This window comes from Kryptolebias marmoratus, linkage group LG2, assembly GCF_001649575.2.
Source record: "Kryptolebias marmoratus isolate JLee-2015 linkage group LG2, ASM164957v2, whole genome shotgun sequence".
Lineage (NCBI taxonomy): Eukaryota > Metazoa > Chordata > Actinopteri > Cyprinodontiformes > Rivulidae > Kryptolebias > Kryptolebias marmoratus.
Window position 1 is genome coordinate 6,944,803 of NC_051431.1, and position 23,765 is coordinate 6,968,567.

The 23,765-nt window shown below is 38.5% G+C and overlaps 1 long non-coding RNA gene across 1 annotated transcript; it reads right to left on the reverse strand.

Annotated features, from left to right (window-relative positions):
• Positions 1–10,090: 10,090 nt before the first annotated feature.
• On the reverse strand, positions 10,091–20,112 carry LOC119617773. Its single transcript, XR_005234180.1, has 3 exons — positions 20,022–20,112; positions 19,412–19,525; positions 10,091–10,201 (listed from the first exon to the last, which is right to left on the reverse strand). It is a non-coding gene; the product is annotated as an uncharacterized LOC119617773 (long non-coding RNA).
• Between the last annotated feature and the right edge of the window lie 3,653 nt (positions 20,113–23,765).

The following is a 23,765-nucleotide window of genomic DNA, read 5'->3' on the forward strand; positions in this document are numbered from 1 at the left end:
CTTTGCACCTGAGCTTGAAGCACAGAAACTTCTTGCAGCTCTTTGTATATTTTGTTCTCTTGTGTTTTTGTGTTTGCTTGTTAAAGCAGACACACGTCATAATCTGTTGCTGGGAGGTTATCCACATTTTTGGCAGAACTGAACACACAGGAACATAACATTGTCAAATAATGAGGAGACCGTGACGCACTGACATTTTTATCATCACATTGCTCCACTATTTGGACTAGTAGCTTGTAGAATTGTTTAATACAAGGACAAGTGTTAACTAAGATGTTTTTATTACTCCTGTAATGGGTTATATGTTACACTTAATTGACGTTATTTATTGACTTTATTAATTCACTAAGACAAAGATAAAATTCCAAACATCATCACAAAACTAATGGTTTGTTTCCTCAATCTAGAGTGAAATTTGTCACGGAGGTAAACGAAACAGGAAGCAGGGAAGCTTGCTGCTTTCTACGCTGCTGCTACAAAATTTAAAGATTTAAATGCCTCCACCGTCTAACCCAGTGTTATAAGATTATGCACATTTTATGGATTTATCAGACCAACCTGCATCTTACTGCACTTCAATCTGGTGTCTTGCAAGAACAACAACATCTGATCAGAAAAATGTAAGCATAAAGTGCATATCAATGCTGTCTTGGATGTTTTCCACATATAACATCCATTTTAACTAGGCTTAAAATTGTCTTACTGTTAGGAGTTCTTCTAGGACCAACCTCTTTGCATTTTATTGTATTGTGGTCACAGTTTATGAAAGCCGTGGGGGAAAGATTCTTTCCTTCTATGATCCAGCAGAATGGATTATCAGGATCTACCCACAAAGACTACAATTTCTCAGTCTAGCAGGCTTACTGACCTACTTCTCTGGAACATGGACCGAAATACTGATCGTGCACTTAGCCCTCCACTGTCAGGTTCATTTTTCCATGTGAAAATGTTAAATTCACATTGTTTACCTACCCAATTACAATGGCCACACAAGGCACATTTAAACTGAAAAGTGTGACATTAATTGCCATTTAAAGGGCCTTTTTAACCTGCTAAACTGTTGGATTGCTTATGTTCTCTTTAACAAGATTGGTAGTTTGGAAAAGGAGACATGATTCTGGTGAGATGCTGCTGTGAGAGAAAAAAAAAAGGGCACAATTAGTTTCCGGATCAATTTGCTAGGAAGAGGAGGGGACAAAAATCAATACTGTGATTATGCATGAAAACGTCATCCGCTTGCATTGAGATCAAAGCATCAGTGACCTAAGCCGAAGCAACTGGGGATCCATCTATAGGTTATCCATAAGTCATGTGTGGAGAGGAGGCAACGACAGTGTGCCAGACAGACGTATATACAAAGGGATAAATTACAACAGGATATGTAAATGGAGACGGGTTATCTTTACCCCAGAGCGTATGAAATTATGATGGCTTTTATTATCTCATTTGTAATCAATAATGTGGACATTCTCTGAGGAAGCACTTAAAAAAGTCCTTCGGGAGTTTCAATGTTTGAAAAGCAAAGAGGGGAAAGAGGGAGTGGTCAGTTTCTAAACCAGTCCGTTTCCTGGGAGCATCAATAGGATGCTGGATAATGCGATGAGTTAAAAACTGCTCCATGGTGCTGAAACTGCAACTGTGCTTGGCATATTCTGAACAGTCAGAGGGGATTTCTGCTGTAAATGAAAGCCACCCAGGTTCTAACATTTACACTTGCTGTTGCGGAAAAGAGCAAGCAATCAAAAAGAGTCACGGAGATTCAAATATTTATGAGTTCCTTTTTGCCTTTGAGGTCAAAGGATTAAGATCAAATCTGGAGACAGAATGATAAGTGAGGAAGCACAGAGAAACAATGTCTTTCTGTGCTTTTGCACACTGGTTATAATCACCGAGAGCATTCCAGATGGGCTATCTGAAATCGGGGGAAGTCTTGTTGGTGTGAATTATGGATGGTGCCTGAATGGGACTCATTGTTGTGTCCCTTTACACAGAATAGGAAGCAGCAGACAGATAAGTGAATGAGATGAAAGAGCGGGGCACCTGGCAGGTCCGCACTCTAACATCTTTGATCCGTCAAGGCAAACATCAAAGACTCGGTTGGCGGCTTTGTGTGGACGCCGGCCTGTGAAGCAGTTACCACCATAAGCACCAATCGACGGCGTAAAGTGCAGCTCAACAAGAGCAGCGGCTTAGGAAAGATGGGTTTTCACAGGCTGAAATTACAACAATTGTGCAGTCTCTCAAAAGCAGAAGTCTGATGTGATCAATTCAAGGATAAGAGGAGGGAAATTTCACTGCAATTACTATCATGGGAAACATTTGTGGGAACATATAATAAATACTGAGTGTGTGCAATGGGTTTATTTTATGTTTAGTTTGCTACAAATCTATAAAAACTAAAAATAGCCAATGTATTTTTCTCCTGCACTGAATGTTTCTTGCTAAAGTAAAATCAATAATAAAAAAAGTAGGCATCAGTTATTATGTTTTCAACAATCAAGACTCATAAAAATTGGTCAGGATTGAGCGACTGGATCAGATATTAGATTTACCTGAGAGCCTGGCAACAAACAAACAACTTTACTATTTTCTGAGACGAGCAGTTAGGCTTTAATGAGCAGATTTACTGATGGTTTGCGTCCAAGACAACAAACTGATGGGCAGATAGGAGCCCACAGAGGTAGCTAGCTACAAAGCAAGTTGAAATTATTTTTCCATTTGTTGTCATTTCAACATATCAGACATTTAATAATCATCTATTTGTGTGTGTTGGACATGAGACAGGCTTGAAAATGAACATATTTAATTGCCATTAAGTTAAACCTAAATATTCTGATTATTTATTTAATAACAGAAACAAATTGAAACACTTTCAACAACTTTCAGGCAGTAGGGCATCTTCTTGTTTGTCATGCTTGTACAAAAGACTATGATCTGCTTGTTTAATATATAATATATGAGTTTAGTTCTTTCTCTATCACTGAACTTCAGAAGATGGAAAATGCTGCTGCATGTCTCGTAACTGACAGAAATATGAGCACAACACAAAAATAGCTACAACTTAGTAGATTTTATAGCTGTGGAGCTAAAATTCGGCGTGGTAGTAGCTGAGAGCCAGCTCTATCACATACTTTGAGTACTACAGATTGTCCAAGATCTTTGTTTTAAATATAGGCATGCAGGGTGGCAGGTGATGTGCAATGTTCAAGGAATGCTACTTTTGAATTTTACATTAGTTTGTACACAACATCAAATATAGCACTGGATTATAACTTCGCACAAATGCTTTTATGCTAATCTACCTTTCTTAATAAGCTGAATAAAGCCCTATCATATTATGATAAAGAGTAACAACCACCTCTTGTTTTCCCCAGCAGTTATTCTGAAAACACACACATAGGGACCATAAAACAATAAATGTAAAAAACATAAATAATCAGGTTGCCTAAACAACTACAACATGAGTACAAACAATAATATCATCCACTAGGACCGGCTGAAAGTCAGCCATTATGGGAGAAATGTCAGTGTGTTTTTTTAATAAAACCAGTCCATAAAACAGGTGCTTTAAAAATGGATTTGTAGAGCCAGATTGCAGTTTACAACAAAGTTGTACTGGAGCAGAATGATTCGTTCATCATGCAGTGAGCAGCTATCATAAAAGAGACAGACAGATGTTGTTCACCAAAAAAATAAATCCAACATTAACAGGAGAACAAACTAATTAAATGATGTTCTGAGCAGAGTGGCAACATGTTTTACAAGAGAACTACAGATTATTACCACTGATTCCAGTTTCGTGTTAAAGTTCTCACATTTGAATTTTTAATTAGCTCACTGCGGTTTGATGCAAAAATGTAAGCGGACAAAATCCTTCAGAATACAGTCGTGTAGGAGGTGTTATGAAGTAAAACTACATCTATTCATATGATTAAGAGGACTACTAAAACAAATGTACCTGAAATGTATCTTTTATTTAATGTCCTGTCTTTGTTCAGATCAGTTTTGTAGTAATTTTACATTGTTTCCTCCTCGGCGTGGTTTTAATTAGCTGTGGGACACCAGTGAGCCGGATCCTTCAGAGCACTGAAGGAACACTGCCAGTGTTGGGGAGCAGTTCAACTCGATGTAATTAAAACAGGAAATTTGCATCAAATTTTACATTTCTCTAGTGCCTGTTTGACTAAATTCATATTTAAAATATGTTAATATTTGAGGAATAGCTTTTTTTGTTAGTTTTTGACACTGGAACTGTTGCTCATTAGTGTAGCAGAAACTTTAAATTAAACATGATTTTTTTTTTCCCTTTCACTTTATTTTAGTAACATCTCAGCATTAAAGAAGAGAAAAACAATCAGCTAAATCAAAGATGAATTTGTCTGAATGTGTTATCATCATTAATATTTCTAAACTTATTTAATAATATAAACCTTGTTGACTTGAATGTTCATAAAAACCATGAGGCATTTTCACAACCCTATAAAAGAGAGTAAACTGGAATAAACGCTTTGTGAACTTGAGGTGGTTCTTTAACCATAAATCTGATATAATATGAAAATAATTATTTGAAATTTTTTTTGACAATTTTGAAAACAAGTTCAAAGTTTCCGCTTAACTCAGGATAGGCAAAGCTTATGATAAAATCTGTTTCAACTTGTATTGTAAAGGATTTGTGGTTGTTTTCAGCTGTTGGAAACCAGGTCCTGCACTCCGTCTTGATCATCCTTTGTCGAAGGAATACCAACAGCCATTGTCACTACAGCAGGGGGGTCAAACTCCAGGCCTCAGGAGCCGCTGTCCTGGAAGTTTTAAGTTTTCTGCTCCAAAACACCTGATTCAAATGGTTTCATTACCTCCTCACCAAACCATCAAGTTCTCCAGAAGCATGTCCACAAATCATTCATTTAAAGCAGGTGTTTTAAAGCAAGAAACACGTCTAAAACATGCAGGAGAGCAACCCCTGAGGAACGGAGTTTGACACCTGTGCTCCACAGAAACAAAGTCATGGAAACACTGAGGAAAGTTAGTAAGATAGCTCCAACATGAGACAAGTCATGTGTCACTGACTGTCCTCTGCATCTTGACTGCTTTTGTTCATTTGGCCCAAAATCTTGTCTAATGAAAATTGTTTTATACTGCAGCGTAGAGCTACATATTTTGTTTCTTCTAGATTTTAGAGATTCTGTGCTCAGGGCTTTGTTTGAAGTGTGATAATTGATAAATCTAGACGCATCAAAAGTTGTTTTATACGTTCATCACAGCCCTCTGAATCGTGAGGTGCCTAAAGATCCCCACCTCCCAAAGTTAGAGCAACAAATGGCTCTTTTACGCAAAACTGCTCAGAATCTTTGACTTCGACATCACTTATATACAATCTATTACCTTTATTCTGTCTTACAGTGTCAAATTTTAAAATAGTTTATTGCTATTCCTACTTTACATTTATGCTGCTCTACATCCACAGTTGTGTCTGCTAACATGACTGTCAAGTCAAGCTATAAATAGCATTAAAAGGAGTATTTTGACTAAAACGAAGCAAGCTGTAGTTATGGCAACTTGCCCATATACAGTATGTTGTGATAATCATTACTCTTTATCCATACATTATAAAAACAAAACATTGACACAACAACCACACTGATTTTTTGTCGTAAAGTGCAGTGCATGTCACCAGAATTGCATAAGCTGTGCGTAGTTTGTCAAACAGCTCTGCATCATAAACTCTAGTCTAGACTAACTGCAAATGCACTTATGTTTTTCATTAATATAATATATGTACTCAAAGAAATTCTACTAAAAAAAAAAAACATGCAACTAAAAATTCAGACACTTGGTTTACTCAAACAAGCTGACAGAATCTTTTTCTAACTGAGGTTTCAAAGATCCGCAGCTTTACGATGGAGAGTGAAGCTTTTGAAAGCTGAAACTTATTAGAATAATTGCACACCTCAATTTCAAAAGAAAAGATGTAAGATTGCCTTCAGTCAAATAAAAAAGAAAGATGAATTATGGATTTCTTAGATGAGTTTTGCTTCCAAGAAAGCAAATAGTCATTTCCACCTATTGCACTATGGTGAGCCAAACTGAGGCTCTTCTATTTTAGTTTAATTAGAGAACAGACGAAGTCCACATGTTGCTGCTGTGATACTCAGAGCTTGAATGCTACGCTACACCTACTGAAAACCCTACGATAGTTCTAAGTTTATAATGTAGATATAAATGTGGCGGTTCATGCATGAAATGATGTAAGCAATACAGATTTGAAGAGAAACAACCACATCAAGTTGTCTTTCAGTGACTTGATTATGTAAAACCAAAATGGGAAAAAAAATAATGCAAAAGTCTTGAATTCTGAGTTTTCTATAAAAAATAAAACCTTTTTAAATTATGACTGTTTAGACACAAATAAAGCAAAAATTATTTTGGCTGCGTAGAAGTTATATTATATCCTGTACAACACAAAAACTACAACAAATGATTAGCGTTAATGATCCTCCCACACTCTGCATGTGATGTATGTAATGAGCATTTTCTATTCACACAAAAAAAAAAACCCACTCAGTGTTAGAGGACAGACAGTTAGCTTATTGTTGGACAATCTAATGTTCGGCTGCTCATTGAGCTGCAGAGTAAAAAGGGCTGACCACTTTCTCCAGTATAATTGGACAAATGCATCAATTACATCAATAGCAAATTACAACATTCATAATTGATCCCTGGACAACTGCAGTATAGGTCATCCCACTGTTCGATAGCTATACCACAATATTCATGTTACACTGAACATATTCAGGAACTAATTAAATCTCAAAGGAGAGGATCAATGTTAAAAGAAGCACAGGAGAGCTATTGATCGCAGCCTGCAACAGGGATCTTTTAAAGCAGGGAAACCGTGTAGCATGATGCAGTTTTATCATTATTATTGTAAATGATGATTAGGATGATTTTTTTCCCATATAAATTTGTATTTAGCACCGTTGTGTTCAGTTTGCATAGCTGTAATAGCAAAATTTCCACCTGAATGACAATAAATTTTCTCCTGCATCTTTTGCATCCTCACCATACGCTTCTATTTGCTGTGAGATTATATTTATATTGAACTGGTTCAGGGCTGAATTTTCAAGAGCCCACACAGCACTTAAGGAAGGAAGGTGGCTATCAGCACAAGATTTCCCTTGATGAATCAATATCAGAGACAGCAGGAGATTTGCTAATGTCTGCATAAGGACAAACTATTACTGATTGAAACAGTTGGTTGACTGCTTTTAGGACCGGAGGACTTTTTGCTCATATTGTGATAAAAAGTTCTCTTTTCTTTCTTAAAAAAGTATAACAATGTAAACACAGTTTGACTCACTTTTGAAGCCATCATTGTTCATATTTATATTGAAGGCAGTGTTGACTACAATGTAAAATGTGTTTTTTTATTCTAACTTTTATAAAATGAATACATTTCACTGGGGATTATAAATTGTAGCTATCAGTGCATGGAAATATGTTATTTAGAACTGATTAATTAGATCAGAATACAGAGACTCCATCAAAGTCCAAAGATGACAGAAATGGTGAGACGATCTGAGCACGTCTTCCTCTTTAGGACTTGATTTGGCAGCTGCTGTCACCGTCGGATGCGAACAGTGGGTTTATAAAACTAAAGAGTTTGTGAAGTAATTTTACAAAGTGAAAAATATGTCTGATTGCTTAACATAAGTCATAGAAACCTCGACAAGTAAAGTCAGAAGCAGATTTCGACTTGTGAAGTCTTAATGCTGTTTAATGGTGACGGCTGGGTGTTCCATTCAAACACAGATCTGATAAAGGTTGTGTACGTTTTGTCAGTTTTTATACTTCCTATAATTACATCAATGCAAAGTTATATGAAAAAAGAAATGTGATCAGGCAGGAACTTTTTTTTTTTTTTTTTTACTTGCAATTTCCTATGACCTTTTGCTGAAAACAAGATGTTCTCAAAAGCCCCCATGGATGCATGACTACTAAACCAAGGTGAAGCCAAAAGGGTTTTAACAATAACTGCTGTCAGTGCACAAACCTTTGCAAGTAAGAGAGTTATTTATTATGAATTTTAAAACATGTGGAATTAATTTTCTAATCTATTTTCCCCATCCACAACCACTTGGACAAAAATTATTTGTCAGATTTTGAGGATGGAGGATTTGGACCCAAACCCACACTAACCCAGGGATACCAAATGAATAAACTGATTTATTTAAAATAACAAAAACAAAAGACTGTCATGGCAGCAAAAACTAAATAGCTAAAAACTTACAGACAGCAGGGTACACGAGGCGGTCGACTCAAGGAAATCCAGACAGTGCATGATTGCAACAACGAACCAGTGAGTATGTGAAGAAGATGAACAGATTTTAAAGACAGAGGGTGATTGATAACTGGACACAGGTGACTGATTACGAACTTGGGGCAGGTGCAGATGGGTGTGGCAGGCTGACAAGTACTGAGCTGAGGACAGGTAAATAATGACAGGGGACACAGAGGGCACAGGGAGCAAAAACTATATAAGAATTTACAACATAAAACTAAACACAGGGATAACAAGAAATAAAACAGAAAACTGTAGCTTTAAAACAAAAGAAACTCAAAAAATAACTCAAATCCTAACATTATGTGTATCATAGTTCTCTTTATCACATGCGTACCTGGTAAGTACCAGGAACATACCAAAAAAGTACCAAGTATGTACCGAGTAAGTACCAGGTACATATCTTTTATGTACAAGGTACACCTAACAGGTTAGTACCAGCTAAATACAGTTAAGTTCAAAGTAAGTAAGTACCAGAGACATACCAGGTTAGTACCTTGTATGTACCGGCTTAGAACCAGGGAAGTACCAGATAAGTAATTATTTTTACTTTCTGAGAGTTTCATCATTTTTTATTTAACCCTTCCTTGGCCTTCAGGTCAAATTGATCCAAAGTTAAAAAGGCTTCTCTGCCTCTTTCTATCTCTCTCTCTTTTGAGGGCTTCAGGATGGTTAAATCAAGGCTGCAACCAGAGTACTGATACCGGATATTTTTAAACTGCTTCCCGTATTTGATATTTTTATAAAGTCAGCATAGCCTTGTCAAATAGTTTGATACAGCTATAAAATCGGGTTTTATTAAAGATGAAGCTTGCTTTTCCTGAGCAGAAGAATTATTAAAAAGGCTCAGAGCTCATTTTGCACACCAGTAAAAGGTTTCAATTCATTTACAGCTGAAATATTGGTGGTGTCATTTAAAGCTGCACTTCTCTTCCATTCTCCCCTCTGCTGATGACCTTTTTCTACTGTCCAGGTCTCAGTCCCGGTGAAGAAAGTACTTGGCCACACTCCATCTCGTCCCAAATGGGGCCAGCTGAGGGAGGGAGGGAGTGAATGGGTTTTTCCCCTAGTCATTGGAAACAGCTGTCATGCTGTCGTCTAGTGCTGATCTGCAGCCAGAACCAGCTGGAAGAGCCGGCGGGGAGAGGAGAGCTCCTGTTTTTGTGTCCGCTCGCACTTAAAACCCTCACCTGAGTGAATTCACCGAGCCATGCCTCCCAGCTACACTTAAAGCTCAGGGACATAAACAATCAGACGGCTTTGCTCCGGGAGGGAACACTCCTGGCACTGCTGCCGCGTTTCAGAAAAACAGTTCCTCATTAACTTAGAAACACTTTCTTGTCCTTGGATGATCTTGGCTTTCATTTTATGCATATGTTTACGGTTGCATTTGCAGGTAAATGATCTGATACGCCACTTTTTTCATATAAATGCAAAACCTGAGGAAGGTTTTTAAAAAAATGCTTCAAAATCAAAATATGAAGTAGGAAGGGGAGGTTTTCGTGCAAAACCTTTAGCATGTGTTTCATTAGCAGGACCTGACCTTATTTCCCAGGACCAAACCTTATCTCCCACAGATGCAGCCAGCATGCATAATAGGGGAGGCCCCTTTGTGCCAAGTGCTGTGGGGCAGAGTCCATACCTCTTTTCTGGTTTAGACCCCTCCTCTTTTCCCCCCTCCTTTCAAGCCACAGCTGTACACACAAATGTACACTCAGGGATACAGAAAAGCACACACAAAAAGACACTCACCTCCCATGTGTTCATCACCACCTCTGCGTTGTTAGTTGATTTTTTTCTTCCCCCTCCAGAGGCAGCTTTTGTGTGACTCAGAAGGTGATGTCTGAGATTGTAACCAGGTTCCTGCACCAAAGAGACAATGAGGTTTTATTTAGCCAAGAACCAGTAAAAGATAACAGAGAAATCTTTGTCAGTTCTGGACATTTATGAATGCTACCAAAATGTATAATTGTTTTAATCAAAAGGAAACGAGCGCACATCTGTATGTATGTGTCTGATGCCAATCTGTGTATGTAAAGTGTATTTGTGTGCAGAATACAAGATGAGCAACTGTGCAACAATCAGAAACGCGTGGAGGCGACCCACTCCATATTCATGAGTTTCCCCATATGCGACCCAACACGGTAAACAAAGAATATTAAAGACAGACACTGAGGGACAGCCTAATGAACACATACATATATTACTCACAGTGTAATGAATCGATTGAGCTTCCTCTTTCATCTAATATTTATTAAAGTAATATTCCTGAGACTTTCAACCTGAAACGTCTGGAGTTTAACAGCAGACCTCTGTGGCTGAACACCGCAGCTCATTATGAGGAAAGTATGAATCCTTGGAATAATGAAATATATGAAGTCCATCAATCACCTGCAGCTATGTGGATCAAATACCCCCCCCCAAAAAAAAATTATATTCAGAAGGAGCACTATTACTTTCAGATTGAATGTACGGAAGCAGATGTATGTGTTGGTACCCTTCTAGAGTAATAAATTCAAAAATGAATAAATAACTGAAAAACTGACGCGACTGGTCAAAAAGTTTCCATTTTGTCTCATCAGTTTGACGATTTCTGTGAAGCCTGTTATGATTTAAAATGCGATGAATGGTGCAATCAGAAAGTGAAGTTCCTTGGCCTTGGAGTTCTGCTTGAATGGTTTTAGATGGTTTCCTTGACTCTTTTTCTGCCGTCCACGCCATACATCTGATCAAGCTGGGGCTGCATTTCCTCTTGCGTCATGGGAGGTTGGCTACAATCCCAGGAACCTTGTACTTTTTAAAAAATATATGGCAGCTGTGTTCAGAGGAACATGAAGTTGCTTGGAGATGGTCTTGTAGCTGTTACTTTTAACATCTATAATCGACTTTCTGAGCTCCTCAGACAGCTCTGGCCTTTGCTTTCTCTGCTTCAGGTTCGGTGAGGTTCACACAATGAGGCCAAACTACCCAGTGGCATGTTTGTTTCCTTAAAACAGGCTGAACGTCTGGTGAAAAGCTTGAAGACACCACCAGTGATACAAATTAAGGTCAAACACTTGGGCTGAAACATGACTATAATGCAAAAAATTATTAGTCTCTTTAAGGGTACAAACGAATCTACCCAAACTATTTTGGCATATTTTAAATTTTCTTCATCTTATGACATTTTAAAGGCCTGCAGATATCCATTAGACAGTTTGTTTTAACCGGATTGCTTTCATGGGAAATGAAGCGTTGTTTCGATGAGCTGTAAGGGTACCAACAAATATATCTGCATCTGTGCATGCAGTTCTGCTTTTAAAAATCCCTGTTTTCCATAATGCAAATTAAATATCTGAATCTGATCATCTCTAAATTATCTGTCACAATGAACTTACAATCTCATTAATCTTCACAGAATATTTAAAGAGCCACCTCATGACTGGAGTGTACTAGAGTGTAGGACACCAGCAGAGCATGACAGCATTGTGGGATAACTACGACTGCAAACACTGCTGAGGCTGTAGGAACAGAAAAGCCTGCAGGTCCCCCGGGACACGTAGGCTCAGTTGCTGGAATCGAAGCAGCTGACAGGTTACTACAGCAGCTTGAAAACCTCTGGAAGCGTCTGAAACCTAAATCACCTTCAAAAAGTGACAGATCACAGCTGCGTTCTCCATGCCTCTTTCATCACATCTGCTGGTACAGACTCGACTTTTCCCGAGCTCTCCACATGAGTTTTTATACTCATTCCTGTAAAGGCCAAGGAGCAGATTGGGTCTCTCTTTGTAAAAAGTCTGCATCTAAGTTGGAGAATTTCCAACCAGTTTGACTTTTATTAATTAATTAAGCTTATTTGCATGTGAACAAACTGTAGTAGAACCCGTTGCCCTGCCTCACATGGAAGACAAATAGCTATTGGGCTCCCTCTATTGGCCTTTATGCACCTCTATCTGCATCCTGACCAGGTTAAAAGGGTTAATGCTTCGTCAGAGTCTGGGTTCATTTCAGCTCTGCATTCAGGTCAGTTTCAGCTTATCCTTTTATGCACCTGTGAAGGAAATCTTTAGGAAATCTCTTTTTTCTTGTCTGAGAATTACATACGAGCTGAAAGGGGTATGTTTTAAATAGAATTAAACTGATCAGACAGTTGATACATTTTCATCTTAAATCCAAAAAAGAAAATGGCAGCTATCGTTTCTTTGAGTTTTCAATAAACAGCCCGAGACAAATCTGGAGAGGGTGAATAAAACAGTCTTGATAATTATTTTTTATTGTCAGCTGCCAGTTGCCAGCAAAGCCAGAGTGATAATGTATTGCCTATGTCTGTGTGTGCCTACGTCTGTCTGTTACCAAATTATCTCCTGAAGCAAAGGACAGATTTTAATGAAACTTTCAGGAAGTAATCATTGGTTGTACATCTACAGCTGATTAACTTTTGAAATTAACCCAGTTTAAGATTATTGCCACAGCCAACTGACATATAGTATCTTTGCCAATAACTATTTGCAAGCAACTTTGATTGTTAGCAAAATATTTTATGAACCACTGACTAAATTTTATTGAAATTTTCTTAAAATAATCGTTGAATACACCTCTACATTTCATTAACCTTTGGTGGTTATCCAGCTGAAGACAGCCACCACAGCTAACTGAACGTTGAAAAAAGAATAAAGTCCAGTTAGGTTTGCAGATATTGAGCTAAAATTTGATATCGTGGTCGTAGAGAGTCATTAACAACACATACTCTGAGTATGACATCTTCCAATATTACATGGGATTGCCTAACATTATTTTCAAGGTTTGACCAAAACAAGTACAACTCTGTCATTTCTCAACATCAGATGATGTTTGTCTAAAGCTCCGGTACGAAAGGCAGCAGATGATATGCATTCCTTTTATGAACGTTAAGTCTTTATTTATTTATGAGAATCAACTATTTCATGCAAAGTGTCGGACTCCAGAGCCTAAACTACAGAAAAATACAAAACCCTCCTCAGCCACAGCCAGGTCACCCTGCTAATGTCAGTCTGATAAAACAGATATCAAAACATTTTTCCCCCTCAGGCTTCTAAATTTAGAACAATAATTTACATTGTTCTAGCTGACATTTAAGTTATTTCCAACTATTTTTTTTTCTTCTTTTTACTAGGAGTGGGAGAAAAGGGACTACCCTTTGAACTTCATTATACCGTCTCTAGTTGAATAAGGCGGTTAAATGTTGAACAGTGAAGATAATACACTGTAAAAATATGCGGAGAACTTCTTTAATCCCATGACCTCTGACCTGAGCTGCTCTTTGCTCCGCCTGCATAACACGAGCGCTGCACTCGGATGATTATTACAGCAGGATCACTTGAACTGACCACAGCTTCCTGAATTAATTAGAAAGCCCAATCTCCAGTGTTTTTGCTCATTATTGTTGCCAAGGAGCCAACATCTGAAACAAATTTCTGCTGTGATAAATTATTCATGGACAAAACAGCAAAGCCTCATTTATTCATCAAGATTAAGGGTAAATACTTGAAAGTTATTTGTTTATAAAATCTGTTTTTAGGGTTTTGGACAGCAATGTGCCATGCTCATTATGACTATAGCCCACCTCTACGAAAGCCTGGCTCCAAAAAAATATAATTGCCTGTGTGTATGTGCTAATTTGTCTGTTAACAAAATGTCTCATGTACAACTGAACAGATTTTTATTAAACTCTCAGAAAATAATAAATGAACATACATCTACAAATGAATAACTTTTGGAGGCAACTTGATTCAAGATGGCTGCCACAGCTAAGTGACATGTTAACAATATTGAAATAAAATTTGGTATGGTAATAGCTGAGAGTCATATCCAACACACACACTTTGTGCACTAACAGATCACACAAGATCTTTGTTTAAAACTTTGGTACGCAAGACTGAACATCTGCATTTATACAAGAAATGTCAGTTTTAATTGTTCCATAAATAATGTGAAGTAATTATAGCTTTTTATTCATTTTATGGACAAGTAGGAACATGACGTCATGCAAAAATAAGTGATTTTTTTATCAATTAAATGTAAGTTTTACAATAAAAAAAGTTTACTTGTGCTGAAGATTCACTTTTAAAAAGACTATTTGACCACATTCACATCCTAATAAAGTAATGGCCTCAAAACATGATAAACAAAATCCCCTGAATGAACCGTCACAATCAATGACTCGTGCTCTCTTATGACCCAGAAATAAAATTCACGCAGCTACATAAGACCTTGACACAAAATCCATGAAGTTTAGATTATGAGTAGATTAGTTGTCACGCTGTGTATTTGGTGTTTTTGACAGGGTATAAAACCAATCAGCAAGCAGAACTGACAAAAGAAAAAAAAATTATTTTTTTTTCTTTCCTTTTTTATCTAAAGAACCGGAGACACCTGCATGAACAAACTGATCTCATGTCTGAACATATTCAGAGCAGCTGTGTTCCTGCAGAGCCAGGAGATTAAACAACAGAAACAGAGTCTCACATCCAAAACAAAGCAGCCTGCCGCTCTGTCAACAGCAAGCTCGACGTTAAAGGAGCCAATAACATTTAGGATAGGACATATGTTAGCCTCCAACGTCCATCCTGTAAAATATTTATGATTTGTATAAATATAAATGTGAGGGGAACTGATAGCATGGAATCGTGTTTGCAGACTTCAGATATAATTGGACTTGGAAAGGTTACATTCAGCACCAGCTGGCCACAGATAGATGATTGTCGGATTGTGGGTTTTCAAGCAACGCTGTTTATCCCGATGCACAAAGCTTCACGCTCTTCCACACACGTGCACAGCAGCATCACACTTACAATTTGCATGTGATTTCAGCCAGCTGTGTGCAATTTGGCCCCTTTTTAAAATTACACACTGTAACATTTTAATCCTGCAGGAATAAAACTTTATTTTTTAAAAATCTAATACGTATTCTGAATAAATAAAACTTGAAAACATAATACAATGTATATGTGCATACCTGACTTTAAAACCTTTTAATCATTCATAAACTGCTTAGAATTGTCACAGCTGAAACATTTCACTGGTTTAAGCTTCATTAAAAACAAAAAAATATGACTGTATCTACTTTTTTTGCAAGTTAGCATATTTAACACTGTTCATCTCAAAATCTTCTGTCTGTCTGTGCTTTTTATCGCCCGACACCAAAGGCAATGATGATTTTGCTTGTGTTTGTGTTTGTCTCGTCTATTAGCAAAATATCTCATGAGAGAGTTGTAATGAATCCTAGAGAAAGTAAACATTGGACACACATCCACAACTGATTAACTTTTAGAGTCAACCCAATTCAAGATGGCCACCACAACTAATCAACCTTAGCCTACAAGAAAATGGCTATACCTCAGTGAACTTTACCAATATCGAGCTAAAGTTTGGTGTGGTGGTACGTGACAACCATTCACAACACAAACTCCAAGAACTAACAGATCAGGCAAGCTTGTGCGTTATGCATAATGTTCCTTTCAAGGTTTGATCAGAACAGCTATAACATAAAATGATCTTAGTCTAAAACTCTGGCATGAAAGGCATTGGGTGATATTCATTCCTTCAAGAAATGCCAGGCCTTTAATTGTTACATGGTTTGCCATCATTTTATCAAAAACACCAACTGAGTCTGTATGAAGGACCACTTACATGAATAAATGTTTCCCTTTCTTGTTTGTTTTGTACCAGAGAGAATAACAGGACAGGACAGAAAATGCTTCTTTGTTTGACCTTCCCTGCCAGAACGAGGAGCTTTCCTTAAAAGAAATGGAAAGGCGGGAGCTGATGGAGCAATGTCTTTAATGAGCTGCGCTGGGGCTGTTGTCTTCCCGTTTAATTAGACAATTATGCAGCCTCCTACGGAAGAGGGAGCATTCAGGGTCACGGGGGCGGGGGGTGGGGGTGATGCCACAATGCCATCCTGTCACATACAGAAGTAAGGAGGCTAAATCACAGGTGAGTCCCTTGGGGGAGAGATCAGAACCTTCCATTTGGGAGCCATTACTGGCTCATCCCATTTAAATTCAGTCTGACTGTCTTTGTCCATTTTCAGGTAATTATCCTTCCAAAACCAAGACACCAACCGTGGTGCAGTCTGACCATGTTAAACAGCTCGTCCTCGACATTTGGTCCCTGCTGCTGACATTTCTGAAAATAAACTTGTACCTGCAGAACCAAGGAGAACTGTTAGCCAGATAAAGAGATTTTGACACAATCAGAGTAGCTGCAGGATGATTTCAGTCCAACAGTGCCACATTTTTCACCAGAGAATTATAATTACAGATTCACCACCATCTGGTGTCCACGCCTGTCTCTGCCCATTTTTCACCGGCGCCAAAACGGGCTCCAGTTTTTCTCTGCCGTGAATTGCATTTACCTCGTGTCTGCCATCCCAATGGATGTGTCACTACACTGCACGCTCAGACAGGCGCAACCAAAAGCACAACGTGGGGGGAGTTAGCAAACACAAGAGAGGTGAAGGTTGAGGTAGCCTGGATTCACTTCTAAAGAGGGGCCATAATTCACATAAATGAACACCCGGAGAGCTCAGCTCACTGATGAGACCGAATTCATTCAGGTGATGTATGGAATGCTTTTAGAAGCCATATTATTTATACATACATCAGCAAAACTCAAAGCCCTTCGTTTCCTTCTTTTGTCTGTTTTCTCTCCAGAGAACATAAGTTATTGATATGCCACATTATAAACGGAATATATTTGAATAGACTTTAGTTTCTTTTTTCATGTCTTATCTTAGAGATTTTTTTAAAGGAATGAAGAGTTACTGAAAGTTCACACACTATACTTTCCTCTCCTTGAATTTCCTGAAACAGACTGTTCTGCTGTTTCTAATCAACATCACTATGAACATTTCCATAATGACTGCCTGCTGCCTAGTTAGGCTCATCCCAGACCAAGAATGACAACTGCCTTCCGCCCCACCATTTCCGAATAACTCACTGCTTATAATCAAAACCGACTGAGAAGGAGGCACGTGAGACAGAACTGTGCATTTGAGTCAGAGCAGGAGCAGAAAAAGCTGCACCAGGGTAGGGAATAAAAATAATAATGAGTTTTGGGATCAGTAAAACTTGTAAGCCCATAACGTGCAAACAAGCCGACATAAAAGCTGCAAGTTGTTTGTTTTTACATCAAATTCAGCTGCATTCTGAAGACACGTTCAGAAATGAAGGTTCCTTGAAGGAATGCTTATTGCCTTTCATGACAAAACTAAACTAAAATCCTCCTACAATGGAAAGGGACAGATTTATAGTCATTTTGATCAATGTAAATGACATTATAAGCATTTTAATGTGATATTGTGAGACATGTCAGGGGTCAGAAAATGTTTTATAAATGATTCTCAGCTACTACTACGCCAAATTTAGCAAAAGTTATGGCCAATTTTGGGTTTCCTACAGACTGAGGCTTAAAGAGAAAAACAAAGCTTGTGAAATTCAAAGAAAAAAGAAAATATAGTTGAGTTGCTGTTTCAGAAATTCTGTCTACCTAATGTTTTCCAGACTTTCATGACTTTGGTGCTCATGAGATCACAGAAGAGTTAAGTATGTTTTACCAAATGACAGTAAACCCTATAACTTCAAATATATCCACAATACTTTTCTCTGGCATGTGATGATACGAATGCTGTGGTCCATGTCCTAGACCTTAAAATGTGCCTCTCAAACACAAATAAAACTGAAAAGATAAAGTAAAATTCATAGAAGTTTAAACAAAAGCATAAATCTGCAGCGTTTTTACATATTTTCTTCTGCTGCATGTGAGGCTTTACAGCTGCAGCTTCCCAGCTGCCCATAAATCATCATCTGCCTCCATTTGTCCCTCCACAAATTCATATGCAATGCAGAAAATGAGCAGCATTTCCCAAGGAAGAGGTCACCCTGCAGGGAGTCTGCCTGAACATCATTTCTCACTGCTGTTTTAGACAATACCAGGCAGACAAAAAAAAGGCACCCACAGACACAAACACAAAATTTCCCTGCTTGAAGTATTCTCTCTGTCTGCATTGGCTGTTAGACAATAAATCCATCATTACTGCCTGTTAACTCCCGATTGAACCTCAAGACTGATGATGGTGTTTCAGTACAAACAATCCATAAATGGTCTGCAAGGGTCTGGTCTCTTTGATTTACAAAAACTGGAGGTAGTTTGCTCAATATGAAGAGACATAAACGAAATGTTCCAACACATATATTGAAATAGACAGCACTCAGCCGGAGCAATGTGGCAGCATTAGATACATAAATCAGTGCCCTCCTCTGGCGGCTTATCATCTCCAGAACACTGAAGGTGAAGACAGAGCACTAATGTTTTTGCCCATCTTTGTGTGCCTGTGTGTTTATTTGTCTGTACTGTTAACAAAATATCTCATGAACCACTGAACAGATTTTAGTGAAACATTCGGAAAGTAATAAACGGATGAACATCTACACCTAATTGACCTTTGGAGTCAATCCAATACAAGACGGCTGACACAAAATGTCTAGAACTGTGTTAATTTTACAGAAATGAAGCTCAAGCAGCTCAGAAATTTGGTAGTAGTTGAGACTGATCTCATACTGATCGAGCGAGATCAATTATTGGACTTAACTCTGTGTGTGAGCAAAATATCCCATGAACCAATGAACAGATTCTAATGAAACTTTCAGGTAATAATCGTTGGCTGGACCTCCACAACTGGTTTACTTTTCAAGTCAACCCACTTCAAGATGGCCACCACAGCTAACAGACCTCAGAAAACACAAAGAAATGGCTATAACTCGTTGAACTTTACCCATATTGAGCTAAACTTTGGCGTGGTAGTAGTTGAGAGTCATCACAACACAAACTTTAAATGTGAATATCACATGAAATTGTGCATAATGTTTTTTTTCAAGGTTTGGCCAAATTGGCTACAAAGCTGACATTTCTCAACACAAGATGATTTTTTTTTAACTCTGGTGATATGCTAGGCTTTTAATTTTAATAAGCACCTACTGGTCTAAAGCTGTTTTCAACATAATCCTAAGTATTTCTGTCTTTGTGAAGGTTGTTGTTGTTGTTGTGGACTTTCACCTTCCTAAACGCTCGCTGCAAAGAAGCTGCTGCAAACCCTCTGACGCCACGATGAAACTCCAGGGAAAGTAAGCAGCTGCAGAGACGTAAACAGGTAGGTTCTGTTTTTCTCCTCTGAGGAAAAAACAAAACACATTAGTCGAAGACAAACCACTCTTCCATGACAGCCACCCCAGGGATCTGCTGACAATCAAGCTCACAATCATTTAAAACGGACTGCTAGCCTGAAAACACTTAATTAGATGTTTCAAAACAAAACTGTTTATTCTCAGTTTTATTTTTTTTAAAGTGTGATCTTTGCTCCTTTCAGCTATTTACAGATATCCTTAAATAAGAATAACAATAAAAGTCCATTTAAATGCACCCATTGCAAAAATATGAAATCAAACATTAAAAACTTTCATCCTGAACTACAGGGGTTAGACAATGAAACTGAAACACCTGTCATTTTAGTGTGGGAGGTTTCATGGCTAAATTGGACCAGCGTGGTGGCCAATCATCATTAACTGCACATTGCACCAGTAAGAGCAGAGTGTTGGTTCAATTAGCAGGGTAAGAGCACAGTTTTGCTCAAAATATTGCAATGCACACAACATTGTGGGTGACATACCAGAGTTCAAAAGAGGTCAAATTGTTGGTGCATCTGTGACCAACACAGCAAGTCTTTGTGACGTATCAAGAGTATCCAGGGTAATGTCAGCATACCACCAAGAAGGACGAACCACATTCAACAGGATTAACTGTGGACGCAAGAGGAAGTTGTCTGAAAGGGATGGTCCAGGTGTTTCAGTTTCATTGTTTAACCCAGTGGTCTCCAACCCTGGTCCTTCAGGGCCACTATCCTGCATGTTTTACTTGTTTCTCTGCTCCAACACACCTGATTTGAATCAATGGGTGATTAACAGGCTTCTGCAGAACATGATGAGGTGATTTAACCACTGAATCAGGTGTGTTGGAGCAGGGGAAACAAGTAAAACATGCAGGATAGTGGCCCTCGAGGACCAGGGTTGGAGACACCTGGTTTAACCCCTGTATATCACATGGTGCAGTTTGAAAAAGTTTACTTCAGTAGATTTCCAATACAATTCTGAAATGCGGGTCCACACTCAAAGTAAACAAAGCACTCGGGTGAATCCATCAAAAATGACATGGAAGTTTGAATCACATGACTGGAGGTAAACAAATATGGTCAGGAAGTTTAACCTTTGACTTATCTTGAGTCATTTCAGCTGCTTCTGTAAATAAACAAACCTATGTGATTACTGGCATCCAGACACAAATTTTGCTCAAAAATTGTTATGTTAATGACAAATTAACCATCAGTATGAAAACAATGTTTAGATTTTGTTTCTTACTTTATTTATTTATTGATTTGTCTTCATGACACCTTCACAGTTTTTTTGGTGATAAGGTAAAGGCTGATTCTTTGTCCTAATTCAATTAGTTAACACATGCACACGTTGTTTAAACATCAGTTATTTCTGTACACATGTATGCTCTCCACTGCATTCTGTCAGTAAAATAAAATGTACAGCTTTAGCTTCCTTTAGGTGTGAAAATTGACAGCTTGGAGAACAAATAAAATACAATCAAATAAAGTTCTGTTGGTGTTAATGCAGCCATCACGAAAGTTTAACTTAAATTGTTTTGAATGTGTATGATAGTTTTTGAGACCATTTAATTCATGCACAAGCAGTTTTAAAACAGTCACTTTTATGTAAATTAATTTTAAAAACAAACAGTCTGAAAAAAGAGAACCACGGCTTCATTTCCCAGGTTGGTATTAGGTGTCAATCCAGCAGGATTGGCTCCAAATACAGACCTAATCCAGTTGGAAACACATGTATTTTTAAAACTAGTCCACCCGTCAGCTCCCGGTGTTTTTATTCCACTCACATACACTCCAAGTCACACAGGCTTTGTGTTATTTTGTGCAGTTTGAGGTTTTGCAGTGTTGTTTGAGGTATTCGTCATTCATCAGCAGCAGGACAAGCTGCCGGATGAAACCGGTTAATATGGATCTCATGTGCTCAAATTATTCATGCACACAAAAAATGTCTGCAGCTGAAGAAAAATGATCAATATTTAAATGTTTATCGTCAGAACAAACCTTTTCCTTGCAAGTGAAGCATGACATGAAAAGGTAAGGCAGACATGATGAGATTTATTCAGTATTTCTTAGTGTTTCTCTCCAATATTCTGATCTTTAACAATAATTCATGATGAGCTTTGTCTGATCCACTTTGAGAGGAAGACCATATGCCACTGTGTGCGCCAGACTCTGTGAGGCCTTGAAGAGAGACTCCACGGGTTTGAGTCTGGGTTTTTTTTCCCCTCCTCTCACGGATCAAGGTCGCGGTTCTCCGTGACTCCGCACGGCCTCGCGATTCCTGCTGCATGCTGCTTTCTCACCGAAGGCAGTGCTGCCTCAGCTTTCTGTCCCACATCCTGCAAATGCTGCCCTCGCCCTCTTGACCTCCCAGAGCTCAACCTGTCAAGCCACGCGGCCGTGCGGCATGCTGACAACCGGAGATACAGAGGGAGGATAATAAAAAAAAACTGACAAAAAAAAAAGTGGAAGAAAGACTTGGAGAAAAAGAATGAGAAGCAGGAGTGGGCTGTGGAGCAAAAGATAGAAAATGATTTAGAGCAGTGAGTGGGGAAAGCCAAAGCACTCAAGATTGAAAGGCCTCTTCTTCTAATTTGCACAGTATTCATCACCTCAGAGGGCAGACGCTCTCATATCGCTTTCCATTCACTTCCTCACCCTTGGCTGCAGGTCAAAGAAAAAGGCAATTTTCCTTCTGCCTGTGCCAGAGCTGCTCCATTCCTCATGGATAAACTGTACTTTTGAAATGTGCAGAAGTGGGCGCATTCATCACCGAGCCAGGCCTCCCGACTCATTCTCCTCAGCAGGAAAAGCAAGAAGAGGCAAACATTTCTGATTAATAACTTTCTCCTTGTACAGTTTAAGACTCCTCGGGCAGGTGGAAGGGGGGGCATCACTGGGCAATCTGCCCATCTAATTCCCTCACAGAGCAACAGGGCAGTGTGCCCACCTACAGGAGACGCAGACTGTCTCAGGCTGTCAGACTTTTATCTTGGAGTTCCACCATGCTGGGCCTGCCAATGAAGACACGAGGAGTCTGTTACGAATCGCCTCACTACGCACTCCCACACATCCTGAGCTGGGAAAATACAATGAAACAGGGCAAATGAAAGTCAGCAGCAACAGTAATTATGAGCTTTTAGAGCAAATGTCACCGCAAAAGGAGAAATAAATGCATCAGTCATTAAAGGCCTAGCTTTCCTTGGAGGAATGTATACTCCCTGCAGCCATTCATGCCACAGTTGTAGCCTAATATCATCTTATGTTAAGAGATAATGGAGTTGGGACCGTTTTGATCAAACCTCAAAAATAATATTATGCATAATCTCATATCGTGAGATGTCAGGCTCAGAGTGTGTGTTGGGAATAACTCTCAGCTCTATTCACACCTAATCATAGCACAATATCTGTAAAATTGATTTAATTAAAGTTTTTTGTGTGTTTTCAAATGTGAATTTGTGGTAGCAGCCATCTTGAGTTGGGTTAGCTCCAAAAATTTGGTCAGGTATAGTTGTACATCCAATAATTGTTTCAATTGCTTCAATTAAATCAAGTGGTTTGTAACATATTTTGATAAGAAACAAAAAAAATAATCAATAGCAAAATTTTAAACAAAGATCTTGCACAATCTGTTATATCTTAGAATGTTTTAGGGACCACTCTCAGCTACAGATTATAGTTTAATATCTGAAAATCTGACAGAATTATGGCCATTTTTGTGTTTTTAAAATCAGCTGGCTGTGGCAGCCATCTTGAATCAGATTGACTCCAAACATTTATCAGTTGTAGATGTACATCTAGAGATTACTTTCTGCAAGTTTTATTACAATTCATTCAATGGTTCATGAGATATTTTGGTAACAGACAAAAAACATTACTGTCCACCATCTTTTGATGGCGGGTGATAATCTTGTTTAAATAGTCGTCCCCTTCACCCTAAAAACCCTTGTGCAAATAAAGCATTCTTCTCCTCTATCGCATCAAAATTCCATTTCCTGCTCGCCGGCTGAATTCCTGCCTTAAACATCACTTCCACTTTAGAGAGGCGGAGAAGAGAGGCGGCTGGGAGTAGATGGATGATGATTATTCAGGCTCACTCTCCCGTCTCTTTCACCTCTCTCCATTGATCCCGTCCCATCAGAGAGCTTGTAAATATTAATGAGGCCTTTGTTTTAGCAACCTGTATGAAGATCAGAGCGCAGGACAATAGAAGTCTCTGGACATGTTGGATTTTTTTTTCTTCTT